Source organism: Epargyreus clarus, unplaced genomic scaffold (assembly GCF_041222505.1).
Source record: "Epargyreus clarus isolate Ecla_fem2 unplaced genomic scaffold, WU_Ecla_fem_2.2 ptg000008l, whole genome shotgun sequence".
Classification (NCBI taxonomy): Eukaryota; Metazoa; Arthropoda; class Insecta; order Lepidoptera; family Hesperiidae; genus Epargyreus; species Epargyreus clarus.
This window is the reverse complement of record NW_027332216.1, coordinates 3,316,674-3,327,098: the sequence shown is the minus strand read 5'-3', so window position 1 is coordinate 3,327,098 and position 10,425 is coordinate 3,316,674. Positions and strand designations below refer to the sequence as shown.

General features: G+C 34.7%; 1 protein-coding gene across 1 annotated transcript in view; it reads left to right on the top strand.

Annotated features, from left to right (window-relative positions):
- Positions 1-297: 297 nt before the first annotated feature.
- wake (ankyrin repeat and fibronectin type III domain containing protein wide awake) overlaps positions 298-10,425 on the top strand; it is a 36,869-nt gene continuing 26,741 nt past the window's right edge. Inside the window, exon 1 of the mRNA XM_073075641.1 lies at positions 298-549. The gene's annotated coding sequence lies outside the window, so the exon portion shown is untranslated. The remainder of the gene's footprint in view (positions 550-10,425) is intronic.

Sequence of the window (10,425 nt, the reverse complement as noted above, 5' to 3'; positions counted from 1 at the left end):
TTAGTCGATTAAATAACCACTTCTTATTTATCCTTAAGTAACTAATTAGATAAGCTCTTCTGAAACGCTGACATTGATTCTCATTTTACAACATTAATCTGTTAAACATAACTTGCGCATAGGCACATGTTACGATCAAACAGGTTCTTCAATCTCATTCATTATAATATTGCGATTTAAGGCCGTTGACTGACGAGCCGGTCATTTCGCCCGCCATGTTGGCCAACCGGCCCCGCCATGTTGCTTTTTGTTGTTTTATGTTGGTAACAGCGTACAACAACCCTACCGCGCCAACTTCACGGCAAACAGTTGTTTACGGGTCGCGTACGTTATTGCTGTTTAAATTATTTATGTACGATTTTAAAACCATTGAATAGTACATTTTATCAATGGAACGAACACATTTGTACTATGTTTCGAATAGAAACAGTGTTTCGGAATTGAATTTCATTCAAGTGTTCATTGTTCTCGTTCGGACTCGGTTGTTTTAGTGTTAAAAAGTTCAGTGAAAGTGTGGTTATGTTGACAGTTGAACTTTTAATTGCATCGGTATAATTTTGTGTTAATTTCCCTATATTTTACATATTAATTATTTCCCATATCAAAATAAAGGAGTAACTAAAATAAATTTTCAAGTTCAAAAGCTTAAGTTCACGTTTATGAATAAGATTCAAATTTATTCTAAGTTTGTTGTTCTAAATTTGATTTATTAAGCTAAGGACTGCAGTTAAACTGTCGTGACTAGTTTGACCCTGTGACGCTTAGGAGCCTGTTTTGTTTCAAAGATCTCGCGGTACGCCCGGTCTCAAATAGTATGGCACTGAGATTGAATATCAAGATTTTCGGAGAATATTTTTTAAGTTGTGAAAATAAATGGTGTAACAAATGCATTGGTTCTTATAGTTCTGAAATTCGTTTCTTAGTAATATTTGTTCCTTTTCCATACATATATTTATTTTACAAAATAAATAACTATGCACGTCGTATACTTGCCGCTATTTTGATGTAATTCTACGCCAAACATCATCATCATCATCAATATCTTCTACTCTCTCAAAAAAGTCAAAATAAAAAGTAATAATTTAAGTATGCTGTTTACATAATTATAACTTTATGTTGTCATAAAATGTTTGCCATTTACATAATAGCATAAGTATCTAGGTACATAATAACTTTTTCATTTCCCATGAAAAGACGTAACATGCCTCGGATTGAAGACTAGACGTAATCTAGGAAATGAAAGAAAAGTAAAATGACCACTAAAAGTTTTAACGAAAGAACTATACAATATATACAAAAGAAAAGAGAATTTTTAAATCCTCCAAAAATCTTTATCACAAAAGGATAAACATATAACAAGTAATTAATTAAAAAAATCAAAAACCCGACTGCACCAAAAAGGCTGAAGTAGAATTTTCAAAAGCAGTGAATAGGCATTTCGTTATTTTTATCCAGAAAGCCACATACAAAGTTTCATAGTAGGTGTCTGCTTCAAAAACAAAAGATGTTCAAACAATATTATCCTATTTTATCCTCGTAGTGCTCATTTACGCTATATAATAAAGAACCTAAAAATGTGTAAAATTCCAGCACGCTTAAGTTCAGCGGTTTCCCTTTGCGTCGATCTCTGGTACAGCAACTCACTCACTTAGTCAGACAGTCATCTTGATTTGTATATACGAGTATATATGTACTAGCTGACCCGGCAAACGTTGTGTTGCCAAATAAATAAAAAAATGTTAAGGGTGAACAACCCTTATTACTTAGGGGTAAAAAAATATAGATAGTGGCCGATTCTCAGACCAACTGAATATGTATATAAAATTAGGTGAAAATCGGTGAAGCCGTTTCGGAGGAGTACGGTAACTAACACGAGAATTTTATATATAAGATATATTATATAACGTATGTGTAATCTCCTCTTAATTTCCTGTATTTTGACACGCTACTCGATAGGTTTGGTTAACTTTTTTTAAAACGTGTTACTACTCGTATTTTGCGAAAAAATCCACCATTTACGGTCTATAAAATATATAAATTCAGTAAATCAAAGTTTCGGTCATTATTTTACCTCGTTAGAGGTAGAATTTCATTATTTTTATCTAACAAGCCTGATGCAAAATTTCATAGCGTTTGCTTCAAAATTGACGATTGTTCAAATGAGCTTTAAACCCTTATTTTACCTTCTACGGGGTTGATTTTTCGGAGGGCGATAAATAAGTGCGTCCTTGTTCCTATCCAGAAAGCCAAATACAAAATTTTATAGTAGTTGCTTCAAAATTAAAGGATTTCAAAAAAACTGTTTTACCCTATTTTACCCTCTTTAGGGTAGAATTTCCAAAAGGCCTTTCTTAGTACTTATTCACGCTATATAGAGAACCTATGTGCAAAATTTCAGAAGTGTAAGGTCCTTGGTTTAGGCTGTACGTTGATTTCTGAAAAATGAAAAAGTCATTTAGTTAGTCAGTCAGTCAGTCATCTTGTTGTTTTATATATATACAAATATGTTTTTATAATCTCCGTTTAATTTCCTTTCATTTGATACCTTACTCGATAGGTTCGGTTAACTTTTTTTTTTAAATTTGTTACTATTTCGCGCCAAAAATCCGCCATTTTGTTTGTTTTTTACTAACACCTATCTAAGGACACTCGGGTCATTGAGACAAATATAATGACACCTTAACTGTTGAAATTCATCCAGCCGTTTGTTAGATCGGATCAAATAAAGAAAGACAAACATACAAGATACGCGCGAAAAACATAACCCTTCCTTGGCAGTCGGGTAAAAACAAAAAAAAATGAAAGCAGAGAAATCCTGTGACCATCCGAGTAACAACATCCGAGTAACACAAAGAAGAGATTTAAGAAATGAAGTAAGTTATTTATTACAGAAATCTCTTCACAGTTAAGACCATAAACAATAAGGCAACAATAATAACGGTTTCGCGCCATAAACAAAGAAGGTTTCTGTAACAATATTAAGAGCGCACTCAACCGGCGGCTTCAAAAGTGGCTATACTTTAAGTAGAACAGTATCTTCTTAAACAAAAATGTATTTTATCTTGACAAGTTTTCTTTTGTTGTTTTAGTTGAGCACGAATTCAAATAAAGACCTATTTTGGTTACAAAACTACACCACGATATCGTAGTGATTATAAATTCTTACTATCCTTACTATAATATTATAAATCCGAAAGTAACTCTGTCTGTCCGGGTGTCTCTTCTTCACGCCCAAACCACTGAACCGATTTTAATGAAATTTTGTACAAATATAGTCTGAGACCCGAGAACGGACATAGGATAATTTTTATCCCGAAAATCCCACGGGAACTAGGGATGGCGATCTTAGATCGATTAATCGGAGAATCGATCTATTGGACCAAAAGTCGATTATTTTAATCGATCTTTCAACCCAGAAGATCGAAATTCGTTTTTTTCATAATTTACCTACAGTTACTTATCCATGTTAGTCGATCATCTATCTATTTAAATAAAAATGAATATTTGTCTATATACATTTGATAGAATCGGAAACTATGCATTTGATCAAGTGATGATCTTTAGCAAAGTTGTTGTCCAAGAGCTCACGAAGGTTTGGCAGTTGGTAATACCAATTTTCGACAGATGGCACCACTGTCATTCCAATGAAGGTACGAATTTTCTGTTTTATGTATGTCATATTATATCTTTAAAATGCGGGCGAAGCCGCGGGCACCACTAGTAATATTATAAATCCGAAAGTAACTCTGTCTGTCTGGTTGTCTCTTCTTCACGCCCAAACCACTGAACCGATTTTAATGAAATTTTGTACAAAGATAGTCTGAGACCCGAGAAAGGACATAGGATAGTTTTTATCCCGGAAATCTTTGAAGGTGGTAGAACCCTTTGTGGTTGAAGGTGGTAGAACCCTTTGTGGTTCGACTCCGGCGGCACCACCGCCACACCTATTTCTACCTAATAACAGCAGTGTTAGGCGCTGCTGTGTTCCGGTTTGAAGGGTGTGGTAAGGGAGATAGACTTTTCCGTGGCGTTCCAGCTTAGTCCTCAGGGGTAGCGGCGCATCTGTGGCCGACCTCAGGCAGGAATATCTAATCCTATCTGGGGTTGATTACAGATGTCCATGGGCGGCAGTAGCCACTTACCATCAGGTGGACTGCATGCTCGTCTGCTACTCTCATATTATAAAAAAAAAAAAAAACTCACGGGAACTAGGGATGGCGATCTAAGATCGATTAATCGGAGAATCGATCTCTTGGACCCAAAACATCGATTATTTTAATCGATATTAGTAAGGACTGAATCGTAAATTATGCATTTGATGAAGTTATGATCTTTAGCAAAGTTGAAGGTACGAATTTTCAGTTCTATGTATGTTATATTTAAGTATGTTATATTATTTTATTTTAAACGCGGGCGAAGCCGCGGGCAAAAACTAGTTATTATTAAGGTCAATTGAGATACTTAGAATGGCGTCGGTAATCTGTGGAATATATTCATATTTCGGCCATCAGATATTTAAAGTTCTAATTTATGTCGCCTATAAATTAACATAATCGTATTAAATAGTTGCAGATTTTGCAATCAAAATCAGTTTCGATATTTGGCAAACACATTAACATAATTCACTGATCTAATTTAGTTGTTACTTAATCATGGTAGATAAATGGTGTGGTATATTTTAACCATTCGATAGAACTATATCACTTCATTTACTCTTTGGAATATCTGTGTATGAGTAAATATATTTACGTACCTACGTATCGTATCTTTGTTTAAAAATAAAATGCCTTAAATTTTATTTATGTTTAGATAGAACACTTTTAATAAGCAATAACCCTAATGTATTAAAGGTGCTTTGTAATTAATGCAGCATTTATTGACCCCAAAGTTTTAAAATATCACATGTTACCTCAATCTACCTGAAAATGTTACTAAGATTAGGTAAATTAAAAAGGGTATTTTACCGAAAATGTAGAGCACGTTTAAATTACTATGTGGGGCGGTCGGTGGGTGTCAAAATTTGCATATTTATCGGGGGACATTCGTACAGCTGCTCTGTACTTCCGCATAGATTAGTGGCAGGCCTACTGCAATCTCCATTTTTACGTTATCACTGTTTCGCCTTGTTATTCATTACGTTGAGATCGTAGAGTTTTATCTTTTAAATACTTACATTTTGCTTTATAATTGATTGCGTCCTTACTTGATTGGGGATTCACTATGTTCCTATTTCTAATGGATCTTCCCTTTATGAAAAGTAAGCTTGAGCATAATTATCATATTTAAATATTTGGATTTCTCTGTTGTTTTACTCATTTGACTCCAAGTTTCCTGTGTGCAAACAGACAAAAAGATAGACATCTCTTCTTTCTCAGAATATATATTTATATACAAATGGACGAATGAAAATCCTAGCATAGAGGTCTATGAGGATAAAGCCAAGATAATTATATCCTCAATATTAAATGAAACAACTTCATAACGATTTTGTAAAAAATATAAATGTAACATTTCAAAAGGCTGTTCTTTGAAAGTGGTTTTAAATACATATGATATAAAAATTAGAATGATTTCTTGGAAACTCAGCATGATGTATGAAATCCCCCATAACATTCATATTGGAGTAGGTTGGTAGAAATATGACAGAGCATTATAACAAAAGGAAAATACATATAATTTGAAATCATCGCGTGACGCGTTACAATTGCCGTACAAATCCGATGATGGAATGACGGTACAGTAAGTTACAGTTGTATACCCATTTGACCGTAATTATACAGAGGATGGATCGTGTGTGGACTTACGTGTTACATTGTATGGGACGACGACAATTGTAGATGGCGCCTACGCAGCTTAAGTCATGTTGCCTAAAGAAATATGATAATACGAGGTTCGCTCGCGTTGCGAAGTAATATTATTAACCAAGAAGATTTATACAAACTTTCATCCCCTATTTTATCCCCTTGGGGTAGAATTGGTCAAAATCCTTTCTTAGCGGATGCCTACGTCATAACATCTACCTGCATGCCAAATTTCAGCCCGATCCGTTCAGTGGTTTGGGCTGTGCGTTGATAGATCACTATGTCAGTTACACGAACTCAAAATAATTCCTATTAAGAACACACAGCCCCGCGGCTCGTGTGAATCCTAACTTATCTGGAAAATTAAGCAACATCGGATGGATGACTGCTAGGAGCTTAACAGAATGCACGATAAAGCCTGCACTCTCCTGGTAGTCATCATTGGATAGTTATTAAAAGTTATCGGAAGGATGATGGAGATTAATTAAAGTCCTCCCCAGCATTGGAAAAAGCTTACAGAAAAAATAATTTATTCCTACTTCCTATGGCATTCTGTATCAAAATTGTAATAAATTCTAGTTTACACGTGGGGATACAATACCAGGTACAAATCGACAAAAAACAACTTGTTTTAAATTGATGTGTGTACGACAGGTGCGTGCTGACACCGTATGGTGCACTGTGTGTTGCTTGTATGGGGTCATAACTAACGCTAATGGTGTAAAAAGCTATCTATTCAGTGATCTCGTTACTTTTTATAATACATATATTATCGAGCCTGACTGTCGATACAAGTTTGTTGTGTACAAAGACATTCGAAGTTACATAGTACAAATAAACACTATCATATAAAAATATAAATCATTGGCAACAGATTATAGGTTATATGTATAATAAGTTGTTGGTCCAATAGTTTATCTGGTGGACTGCATCTTTACAACTTTAATATTAAGAAAAATCAGTCCGAGCATTGAATAAAATCTCACCAAATATAAATAAAAATAAAAGTTCTAGCTCTACACATAGCGCTATGTGAAATATTATAATACATACATGCTTGTGTTCTTCAGTGTTCACAAGTCGATCGAGTATCAGAAGTATCGAAATATACTTTTACTCTTGCATGTCCCGTAATCTTGTCACAGATTTGTCCAGAAGACTTAAGTCACCATATCAAATCACGAATTTATGTAGCTTTAATCAACCCGATATAGATAGTAAACTATTCACACAGTGAAACAAAAAACAAAAAATGTAAATAAAACCATTTTGTGAATCATTTTGGTTTTAATAAAAAAAAAACTTTACACACGGACGGAAATCCTTAGGTAGAAACAGTAAATAAATGTTAAAGTAAATTAGAAAATACAGTGATTAACAAGCGCGTCACACCTGCTACCTGAGGGGTTGAGTTTTTGTTGACTTTTAAAAGATTTTTTTTCAAGAAACACAACTTCATCCCTCGCCTTTGTGGTTCGTGGAATAACCTTTGAAGTTTTGTGAATGAATTTGAGTAACGACTTAATATTGCTAAAACTTTGAAATACAAGAGTATTTAGTTACAATTTAATTACTGTAGTATCGAATTTGCTGGAATTTCATTAATAGTACTAACTTTTATTGTATTTCAACATTAATCAATTCAAATTAGTTTAGTTACAGGTATTTATTTTTATATAGGTAGGTACATACTTATATTTTACACTTATATTATATAACATGTATATAGATAATTCTTACCTAGAGAGTATGTATGGTTAGAATGATGTGTTTGGCTGCATTCCAGTGTCCAGCAGTGGGAGAAATAAAGTGTCATAACTGAGAGCAGCATACTCTACCATGCAGTACCGGTGTATTGTATTTCTTTGCTACAAGAAGCCTTTTTGTAGCACAAAAAAGGCCTATCATATGAACAGATGATAGATATGATAGCGCTAAGCATTTGTCTGCCTAATCCGTGTCGTATGTTTTAAATAAAGCTTTCGTTCGATAAGATTTAATCAATGGTATCTAGCTAATGACGAATGAGGAACAAAAATTTATCGTGCAATTCGAAGTAAATATTACATTGTCGGTCATCCATCCAACCCTCAATCGCGCCGTTGCGTAACTTTGCAGATCGATTAAAAGATACATCAGCTGGGGAGTATGTTTACAAACATACAAGCCAGTGTCAATTTAATTAAAGACTTACACCTTGACCCAAAGTTGGCTAATTGTTTAATACTTAATGACAGGTCTTCAAATTACCGGTCACATATGCCCCAATCTATGCCCATATCCGGCAGTAAGTCGTCAAGGCTCATTACACTGTATTAAGTTGTGTTATTGTAATAAATTCCGCCATATACGATCATTGTCAACATCTCCTATAAATGTATTATCGTAGAATACTACTCATATTATTAAGAACCATATCGGTTTTAACTTCGACTAGTGACGTGCAGATAAACGATAAACTCGCGTCTAATGCCCGTAGGAAATGTTAAATCCCGGTATCTACGGGATTGGACATTTTCTATCCTGCGGGATTCCGGTATTTTCTTGGTTCAGCGTGGATAGTCTTTGCAAATAATTATGGACACATTCCATATTTGAAAGAACAGGAACTAAAACAGTTTGATCAAAGCATTTTAAAAATGGTTTAAAAGGCTATTTTTGTTTAAAAATGTATTTTCTTAAAAAGATTAAGCAGTATAGGTACGTATAGGTAATATTAGGTTTAATATGAGTTTAATGACAAATACATAAGATCTACCACATTACTTAATTAACACAAACCATAATATAAATTTCCCAGTCTAAATGACATTAAGCGCTTGGTTAAAATTAATTTAATAATAAAGCGAAACACGCTACATATACACGCTACAAACAAATGTAATGAACATGAGGGATCGGAAAAAATATCGTGGTCATTGACGTGAAATCAAACCCAAATATATCTCCTTACTATTTTTTAGACAAACCCAATAGAGGACCCGCTTGGAGGAGAGCTCTGACACGCAGAGCGTCCCGGGTTTGATCCCCGGCGGGAAGATATCTGAATGAGGGCTTTAGATATCTATTCTGGGTCTGGACGTTTATGTATTCCTCTTTGTGTGTGTTCCAAACACCCACGACTCAGGGAATCCTAGTGTGGGGCTGTGAGTGTAGAAAGCGTCAAGAAAAAAATACTCCTTGTATGTTAAAGTCCGATAAACCATTTGGACTGTCAGGCATGTCATAGAATGATACATATAATACATCTTCCCGAAAAGCATTACCCTCTGCGGTTAAATCGAATTATTAACAGTCAAATAATGGTACATCACTATTCACTCGCAATATAAACGACAGATAATCGATGCGTGTGATCAGAGACAAATTGACGTTAAAATTTATTGCCCCTTACTTACAGACCATGTACCTTTCAACTTTAGAGATAAATCATGTCACTTCACTAGCTGTGTTCGTTCCAACATTAATTTAATTTTAATTTAAAATATATTTAGTAAGGCAGTAAGGGTAGTGGTTGAAAGTTGAGAGGCCGACTCAATCGTGACGGTGCGGGATTCGAATCCCAGGTAGGTCTGATTTTTCAACGTACATAACGGTATTAGAAAATAATTATCACTTACGTTAAAGGTAAGGTTACGTTAAACATCGTAAGGAAAGCCGCAAACCTTACTCTTACACCTTTAAGAACTTATTTTTTACACAACCCTTAGTGTGAAAAATAAGTTTTTAAAGGTGTATGAATTTTTCAAGTCTATCAATTCACACTTTTCTGGTGCAGTGGAGGATAGCTTTAACCCCTCTCATTCTAAGAGGGGACACGTACCTAGTTTTGGGCAATAATTGGTTGATAATTTTCGTAAACTTTGTGATTCATTAAACTTTAATATTTTATGATTAAAATATGATCGATCACGATAATAATTCAATTTTTTTTTAGATTAAGCTTTAAATTTTCCATGTGACTTTTATAGCAGGTAGGTACGTGTGTAGGTAAATACTTCCAAAGTTATCTGCCTGAAGGAAATGTGTCTTGTTATTCACAAGAACAAATATAGCGATCAAAGTATTAGGTAATTTGAAAAGGCTCGAGGGAAATCCGTTTATCTCAATGTTATCTTAAACATAACCGATTAGAAAAAGGCCTCTTACACGTTTCTGACCATTATTGTAACATACAGGAAGCAATTTGTCTGATATTGTTTCCAAATAATTATGGTCCCACTGCTGAGCACGGGACTCCACTCAGAATAAGACGGGTTCAGGCCATAGTTGACCGAGTTCACCAAGTCTAAATTATTAAACTTCACACATCCTTGACAACTTTTTATAAGAATTCACACGGACATAAAGTCCCTCGCGATATTATCCTTCTCCGTTTAAGCAGGATAATGACTTTCTAATATGCATATAACTTTGATTTTTTTTATCAGTGATTCATAATATTCGAACCTCGGACCTCTCGTTTGAGAGGCCGTTACTCTAACCCCTATTCTATCACTGCTTTCACTGATAAGCATGCAATAAATTTAGCAAATTTTATCGAAACTAACCATTTCCGGGACCCGGGTCCCGGCGTGTCGTAAATCACACAACGTCGCTCGTACACACCGGGCTATTGCGAAAT